The sequence below is a fragment of the Schistocerca cancellata genome, chromosome 2 (assembly GCF_023864275.1).
Source record: "Schistocerca cancellata isolate TAMUIC-IGC-003103 chromosome 2, iqSchCanc2.1, whole genome shotgun sequence".
In the NCBI taxonomy this organism is placed as follows: domain Eukaryota; kingdom Metazoa; phylum Arthropoda; class Insecta; order Orthoptera; family Acrididae; genus Schistocerca; species Schistocerca cancellata.
In genome coordinates, this window is record NC_064627.1 from 252,066,353 (window position 1) to 252,075,716 (window position 9,364).

Consider the following 9,364-nt stretch of genomic DNA (forward strand, 5'->3'; position numbering starts at 1 on the left):
TTGTAAGAGTCCCTGAAAAGCTTCAATGTCGTCTTTGCTACGTCCTGCTAAAATAATATGTCGTAAATGTTCAGGGAGTTTGATTAAGCAGATGTGGATGAGTTCTGAGAGGTTGCATGGGTTTGACAGGTACTGATTCTTGTGCAACATGTCTTCAAAATATTTGACAAGACTGGAAAACTCAGATTGTTCGAAATGTTTCATCATTATGATGCCATGTTTTACTCGGTCTTGTGTGGCTTGAGATCAATATGCTGAGAGGAAGGCATGGTAAAGTTCTCCTTCACTGTGGCAATCGTGAAAGACCGATCGCATTCTTACAGCTGGTTCATTCTCTAAGTAGCCACACATATATTCTAATCTGTGCTCTAATGACCAGTTGGGAGGAAAACAATGAGAGAATTGATGAAGCCACGCTTGTGGATGAATGTCGTTGCCGGAATTCTTAAATGTTTTGAATTTACGTGTAGTAATAAACAGCTTATATTCAAAATCACCATGTCGGCGAGTCGCATATCGGTCATTGTTACTTCGTTTTGGCGGTTCCATCTGAAAATTCGGTGTACCTTGCCAATTTCTTTCATAATTTTCGAAATACCCTGTGTTATTATTTTGCGGCTTTTCCTTATTTCTATGTCCCTCTTTCCGTATTGGAGCGCGAGTGTCCTCTGAAATATGTAATTCTAGTATTACTTGTGCCAACTGATCTTGTACTTCCCGGATTCCTCTTTGGTGTTGCGTATTAATTTTATTCTGATTTTGTTTGAATTTCCTAATATGTTCGTACTCTTCTGTGTCATTAAAGACTACCGGTCTTGCGTCATTCAGATTATCATCTACCTTCGTAGCTAAATTATTTAGCTGATCAGAAAGTTCGACTAATGAACTAATTTCCTCCATGTGTCTTTCTGAACCAATTTTCAGAGTATCTACTGTGTCCTTTAAGTTTTCCTGAGTTTTTGCAAGTAGCGTAACCGAATCGGTAGATGCAACTGAGTCAATTTTAGCCCGCAAGGTCTCATGATTTTCATGAACAATAGTTTGCAGTCCTTTTATGGCTGCTTCGTGATTCTGTAATGCATTTTCATGCCGCGAAAAAATAGGTTGAAAATGCTCACAAATTTGTGTTTTTACGTCATTACAGACTTTTTGACATTTCGATTCAATTTTATGTAACTCAGTAGTTAAATCTTCACGTGTTTGTTCAAGTGTGGTGTCTAACTTTTGAAGCTTTTGCTGTGTTTGTCTCTGATTTTGTTCCATTGTGTCTAACTGTTGCTGTGTTTGTCTCTGATTTTGTTTCATTTGTTGCATTAATTGCAATAATAATGTATTAGTGTCTGGAATCTGTTCCTCTATGCTTTTCGGCAGTGCATTTGCACCGGCAACATTCACGTTTTGAAGAGCAGAAAATATGTCTTGACTTATTTGAAAAAAAGGTGAGGACGCAAAACCTGAATCTATAGTATTTGCAAGATTGTGTCCTGTCATTTCGGATTCCTGAGCTGTTGCCGACCTATCGATCGATAATGCTTCCCTATTCACTAATTGTTTCACTGCCTACACCATTATTAGCAGCCCGCTCCACTTCCCTATGCCCAATTACCAAATTACTACTTTGAACATAAGTTAATTAATTACTCGGCGGCGCTAAATAGCTGCTTTCGTCTTCACTGTCATTTCTCAGTTTACTTTGGAGCCTAGTATTACGTTTTTCACGCGCCATTATTATCACAATATTCGAACGACAACACAGAAAAGCACAATTTGAAGAGCAAAATAAGAAAACACAATAACATAGCATTGAAAATAATATCTCTTTAATTGCAAGCGCAGCTGCGAAATACTTGGTGCAAATCTACATGCATGCCACAACTGTTTTACTGTACAAGAATGAAAAACTACAACTAAAAAGGAAATTCTCTCTACAATTAGCAATAAACAAAGGCTGCACTAATTACACAAACTACAAGAAAAAATCAGAAGATTCCAGTGAGGTACCCTCGGCTAAGGGTCGACATATGAAACGTCCCCTTAGAAAAATTTTTGAATTACTGTGCTGATAAACCTCTTACATTATTTGATTTCCAAACAGCTGAGCAAAACTGAACTTACTCAGACATTACTCTCTTTACCTATTCTGATGAACACTAAACTGACACACAATATTTTTTAGCGCAACGCAATCTGACTTTCAAAAATCCCTACAAAAGAATGGCCCTGATTAACATTATACTATACCTTTCACAAATCACTAAATCACTTACCTCGCAAAAATCTTCGTTACTCGAACTACTGCAATACAGCGAGCGCCACTACTGCCAGCTAAATAAAAGATTCAAATTACTGAAGACACTAACTACTGATGGGCATAGTTAGCAAATGGAAGAGTTTGATAGAGAACAAACAATGTATTTAACTTAATAATGTTCAAAAGTCATAATATATATAGCAGTTCATGACATCCAGTATTACAAATCTATTCTCTCTGTTGGACACACGTCCGGATCGTTCGCTCTCAAAACTCCGACATCTCACTACCCACATCCACCACTGCTGGTGGCTCACCTCCAACTGAGCAACGCTACGCGCTGTTCACATCCAACTGCCAAACACTACAATAGCGAATATTCCAACAATGACAACCAGCCACAGGCTGCACACAGCACAGCCAGTGATTTTCCTACAGACGTTAGCAACATAAAAACCTAAACAGCCTACTTACAAGTTTTTTTGTTGCGTGTCCTCTCAGCGATCAGTTCCTAGAGTTTGTGCACGGTGGAAAACATCACTCTGTACTTACAAACATCGAAAACATTCACACTTTACATTAATTTTTGCAAAGTTTTCCTTGACTGATAGCAAAATTTTTCATATTCTACAGCTCAAGCAAACAAAAATAACTCAATTTATCAGTTCAAATAGTTCAGATGGCTCTGAGCACTATGGGACTTAACATATGACGTCATCAGTCCCCTAGAACTTAGAACTACTTAAACCTAACTAACCTAACGACGTCACAAACATCCATGCCCGAGGCAGGATTCGAAACTGCTACCGTAGCAGTCGCGCGGTTCCAGACTGAAGCGCCTAGCACCACTCGGCCATAGCGGCCGGAAATTTATAAGTAAACATGTATATTCTAACACATGCTCAAAACATTAAAAAAACTCGGTTTATAATAATTGGCTTGTGTACATTGAACTTGTTGACTCCTGCCTAGTTGTCGAAGATGGTTGTCTAGGAAACCTGTTTCTCGGCTCGCTAGACCCCAATTCAAGCAAATCATAGTAATGAGTTGTATTACGAAAAGTACATGACAAAACTTTATGTCGCAAGCAAAGGGTGACAGAGCAAATAAACAATGTTTTTCAGTATATACAATTCCTAAGTCCCTGGTCTTGATGCTGCTGTGGAAGTCGGCCGCGACGAGTCGGCGCGGCGCTTATGTCCTCTTCGCATAGATGCCGCTACCGTCGCGTTGTCGTCCTGGAGAGTGCTCGGTCAGCGTGCAATTGGCTGACGTCTTCCCCACAGCCCTCTCTGCTCTGTCGTTTCCGAATGGCGCGCCGGCTTTACCCCGTAAAAGAACTCATCTAGCACTCCGTCTTCAGGCCACGAGCGGCCTACCTGGACCATCCGACCGCCGTGTCATCCTCAGTGCAGTATGCAGAGAGGAGGGGCTTGGGGTCAGCACAATGCTTTCCCGGTCGTTATGATGGTATTCTTGACAGAAGCCGCTACTATTCGGTCGAGTAGCTCCTCAGTAGGCATCACGAGGCTGATTGCATCCCAGAAAATGGCAACAGCGCATGGTGGCCTGGATGGTCACCCATCCAAGTGCCGACCACGCCAACCAGCGCTTAACTTCGGTGATCGCACTGAAACCGGTGTATCCACTGCGGCAAGGCCAATGCAAAAGAATTCTTATATTGTTTTTAATGCACTATTGTTTGCAAAAAGTGAAGCACTCAGAAGCAATGGTCTGCATGATGAGAGGATGTGAAGAACATCGGAACCACAATAAGTGATTTAAATGGCGAAGAGGTGCCGTACACGTAGGCACGATAGCGCCCTCTTTTGTGTTACTGGATAGATCAGTGTTTTCAGCGCTCAGACGGTGTGTAACCATCATATGAAATGGAAATGTGTAACCATGTGCAACAATGTCTCGCCGACATCACAGGAAGGAATATCATCATTCGGAATGGTGCAGAATGACTGGTCTCCGAGAGGCAGGTCTGTCGTTCAGTGACATTACGGCCGTACAGGGCGCGCTGCTCCAATAGTGAGGTGTATTTGGAACCAGTGGAGAGAAGAAAACCGTACGCAGCGCTGACAGTGAACTGGACGATACATTGTGACCACAGCGCGAGATAACTGCCATTTCGTGTTGGCGCGTTGGAGCACTGCAACGGGCTTGGATATATCTTTGTCGACGGTCTGACACCATCTTCTGCTGTCTGGACTGATGGTACGCGTGTCATTACGTAGGCTTCCATTGACCAGGACCCACACATGCTGCAGACTGCAGTGAGCACATAGACACCGACACCGAATTGCTGAATGGCAAAAGTATACAAGGTGGTCCATTGATAGTGACCGCGCCAAATATCTCACGAAATAATCGTCAAACGAAAAAACTACAAAGAACGAAACTTGTCTAGCTTGAAGGGGGAAACCAGATGGCGCAATGGTTGGCCCGCTAGATGGCGCTGCCATATGTCAAACGCATATCAACTGGTTTTTTTTAAAAATAGGAACTCCCTTTTTTATTACATATTCGTGTAGTACGTAAAGAAATGTGAATGCTTTAGTTCGACCACTTTTTTCGCTTTGTGATAGATGACGCTGTAATAGTCACAAACGTGTAAGTACGTGGTATCACGTAACATTCCAATAGTTCGAACGGTAATTGCTTCGTGATACATTACCCGTATTAAAATGGACCGTTTACCAATTGCGGAAAAGGTCGATATCGTGTTAATGTATGGCTATTGCGATCAAAATGCCCAACGGGTGTGTGCTATGTATGCTGTTCGGTATCCTGGACGACATCATCCAAGTGTCCGGACCGTCCGCCGGATAGTTACGTTATTTAAGGAAACAGGAAGCGTTTAGCCACATGTGAAACGTCAACCACAACCTGCAACAAACGATGATGCCCAAGTAGGTGTTTTAGCTGCTGTCGCGGCTAATCCGCACATCAGTAGCGGACCAATTGCGCGACAACCGGGAATCTCAAAAACGTCGGTGTTGAGAATGCCTCACCAACATCGATTGCACCCGTACCATATTTCTATTGCATGGCGACGAATTTCAACGTCGTGTACAGTTCTACCACTGGGCACAAGAGAAATTACGGGGCGATGACAGATTTTTTGCACGCGTTCTATTAAGCAACGAACCGACATTCACCAACAGCGGTAACGTAAACCGGCATAATATGCACTATTGGGCAACGGAAAATCCACGATGGCTGCGACATGTGAAACATCAGTGACCTTGGCGGGCCAATGTATGGTGTGACATTATGGGTAATTGGCCCCCATTTTATCGATGGCAATCTAAATGGTGCAGTGTATGCTGATTTCCTACGTAATGTTCTACCAATGTTACTACAAGATGTTTCACTGCATGACAGAATGGTGATGTACTTCCAACATGATAGATGTCCGGCACATAGCTCGCGTGCAGTTGAAGCGGTATTGAATAGCATATGTTATGTCAGGTGGATTGGTCGTCGAACCACCATACTATGGCCCGCACGTTCACCGGATCTGGCGTCCCCGGATTTCTTTCTGTGGGAAAAGTTGAAGGATATTTGCTATCGTGGCCCACCGACAACGCCTGACATGCGTCAGCGCATTGTCAATGCATGTGCGAACATTACGGATGGCTAACTACTCGCTGTTGAGAGGAATGTCGTTACACGTATTGCCAAATGCATTGAGGTTGACGGAAATCATTTTGAGCATTTATTGCATTAATGTGGTATTTACAGGTAATCACGCTGTAATACCATGCGTTCTCAGATAGGACAAGTTCACAAAGGTACATGTATCACACTGGAACAACCGAAATAAAATGTTCAAAGGTACCTACGTTCTGTATTTTAATTTAAAAAACCTACCTGTTACGAACTGTTCGTCTGAAATTGTGAGCCATATGCTTGTGACTACTACAGCGCCATCTATCAAAAAGCGAAAAAAGTGGTCCAACTAAAACATTTATATTTCTTTACGTACTACACGAATATGTAATAAAAATGGGGGTTCCTATTTAAAAAAAAACACTGTTGGTATCCGTTTTACCTATGGCAGCGCCATCTAGCGGGCTAACCATAGCGCCATCTGGTTTCCCCCTTCAAGCTAGACAAGTTTGGTTCTTTGTAGTTTTTTTCGTTTGACGCTTATTTCGTGAGATATTTGGCCCGGTCACGTTCAATGGACCACTCTGTAGTGTTCACGGACGAGTCCAGCTTGACCTACAGTGATGCCCGCATACCCGATCGACACCGCGGTAGTGAATGCTATCGGGCACTGTGTTGTTGAGCTGCATAGTGCACAAACGCCAACTGTGAAGATTTGGGGCGCCATTGCCTATAATACGTGATCTCTTGAGGGCTGTCCGAACAGCTACCACTCAATCAGGGACGTTTTACAGCCCCACGTAATGGCAGTCATGGAGGCCGTTCCTCATCCACATTTCAGCAGGACTACGCCCGGCCTATGAGGCGCGAGGAATGTGCAAGCCCTCTTCAAAGAACGACGGGTACCCCAGCTTTCCTGCCATACCCATTTTCCTGACAAGTTACCAGTCGAACACGTCTAGGATACGGTCGGTCGGCAACTTGTACGTTCAGGTCGTATTGCGGCCACAGTTGCTGCTTTGTGGATGCACATACAAACCGTTTGGCAAGGTATTCCTCAGCAGAAAATTCAGGCGTCGTTGATTCCATGTTACGATATCTAGAGACTCTGATTGCAGCACGTCTTGGCGCCATTACTTACTTAATTTCCACAGCCACAGTGCATGTACCGGTCTGTAACGCCAATCATTTGTATAGTGCCTTGTACTTAATCGTTGAAATAACATCCATTGTGATCACATGTCTTGCTGTTTCACTGTTTCAAAACAGAAGCGTATTTTCTCTAAAAAGACTGTAACATTTTATATCCTAACAACACGGAAATCTAAAACAAATTCAAATTACAAACAATTGTGAAAATTCTAATACATTTGCAAGTGCATATTCTCTCTGAAATTTTTTGTATTACGTCTATTACTTATTATGCGGATTGTTTGTTTTCCCTCTCTCCTTTCATGCGCCATAACAAATAACGTCAAGATAGATTTTCCTACTTTGATAGTGTGTTTTAACTAACACATTAATCTTTTGGGTTCCACTTCTATGAACATCGTAAAACATTAGTGAGTATTTCTTTGTGTTTTCTAATTATTCTGGAAAGTACCGTACTTGCTTTTGGTGTACCCAATTCACTGTATTATTTTTGTTGGTAGGAGGAAACATTTCTCCATTTTTGGCACATACTGTATCACAATGATTGATTAATTTATTTTTTACGTTATCACTATCTTAACTTGTGTCAAAAACCGATTCTTCAAGTTTTCTCCGCAAATAAACGTTTGTGCCAGGGTACCTACCGTGTTACAAGTTGGGTATCGGTCGCCGGGTGTCCGATGTATTTTACTTAACTTACATCAACGATAACCTCTTCATGTCACTGGTGTGGTATCTATATTTATGATTTTATTCGTAGCTGCTTTCTTATTAGCAACTATAATGCATATTTTAGAATGTATATCATTCGTCAGCTGGACAGATATTTTATTTCGCTGTACTGGTTTGAACAGGTTAATATGTCATCTTCAGAAGCTTACAAAATTAGGGCTATTATATAGATCTTGGCCATACATTTATTTTGGGTACTATGCTTCTGTGGAGAAGATACTGACATCTGCTAGAACAGTAGGGTCTACTAAGTACGTTTTTGCAATAGACTTCTTATACTTTACACACGGTAAATGTATACAAGGTCTGATGATTTATATCCCTAACTTAATTGGCTTCTGACGGTGACAGATTAACTCACAGAAACCGGTAAAGCGAACTAAAAATATCTGTGCAACTAACAGCTGAATCTTATTCTGAAATTTAAAGTGTAATTTGTTCAAATATCGTCCCAGCAGCTAACATTTGAATATCCTGTACTGTATTCTCGTGGTTCATGACGCTTTTCCATTCCTACCGTTTCTTCAGAGCTGCGCTGGACGTCTGCAGAGTCGCCGGTACTCAGCGGAAACAGTATCACCTCTGAAGATGTTCAGAGCAGCTCTGGACGAAACGTTCGGAAGGAATAATTTTCGTGGACCACCAGCATACAAGCAGTAAGGCTCACCAACAGCTGCCAAATTCTGGTCGTGGAATCATTCATTGTACCACCATTTCAATATCTTTTATACATTCTGTTCAGTCGTGGCACCTTCTTTAACTGTAAAGTGCTGTTGTTGTTTCCCCTTGAAAATTTATTTTACTGTAGTTGTATATTAGTTCTTTCTCGGAATTTTTTATTTATGATTCACAGTGAATGTGATTTCACAATTCTAGTGCAGAGATACTGGGCTTTAGAATTTTCTGTCATCATGTTGACGTAGAGGTGAAACCATCTTATATCAGTGATAATGAATATAGGCTGAAGCAATGAAGTGAAATTTTTGTAAAAGCTTGGATTCGAATCTGGGGCCCTTGTGCATTAGGCAAGTGGACTGACAACTATGCCACCGTGGCACTGCGGTTAACACTGCTGCAAGGATTATCCTTGTATGTCTTCCTCCACAATACAAAACTCCAATTCACGCACATCTTGATGTTACCCTCCTTAACTCGTATTAGTATAGCAGAGGCTCCCCAACTATGGAATAGCACCTTAGCATTGAACGACAGGGGGGTATTTCTGCGTCTACCTCAGGCATAGGCCATAAATCAATCACATAAAATTACGTGTTCTAGATAAATACTGAGTCTCAGATTTATCTGTGGTGATGAATCCAGTCTGAAACAATGAATTAAAATCTGTACGAAGGCCGGAATTCAAACCTGAGTCTCCTGCTCCCTAGGCAAATGAGCTAACCCCGGCAGCCTTGGTAAAAATTTTAATTCGTTTCTTCAGCCTGTATTCATTATCACAGATAAATTTGAGACCTATAAGGTCTCTGGAACATATAATTTCTTATGACTTTACCTCAAATCATATAAAATAAAATTTTGGACAAGGAACAAAACCACATGTCAGTGGAATGCTGCACTGCTGTTCAGAAGAACATTTGTGATGACAGCTTT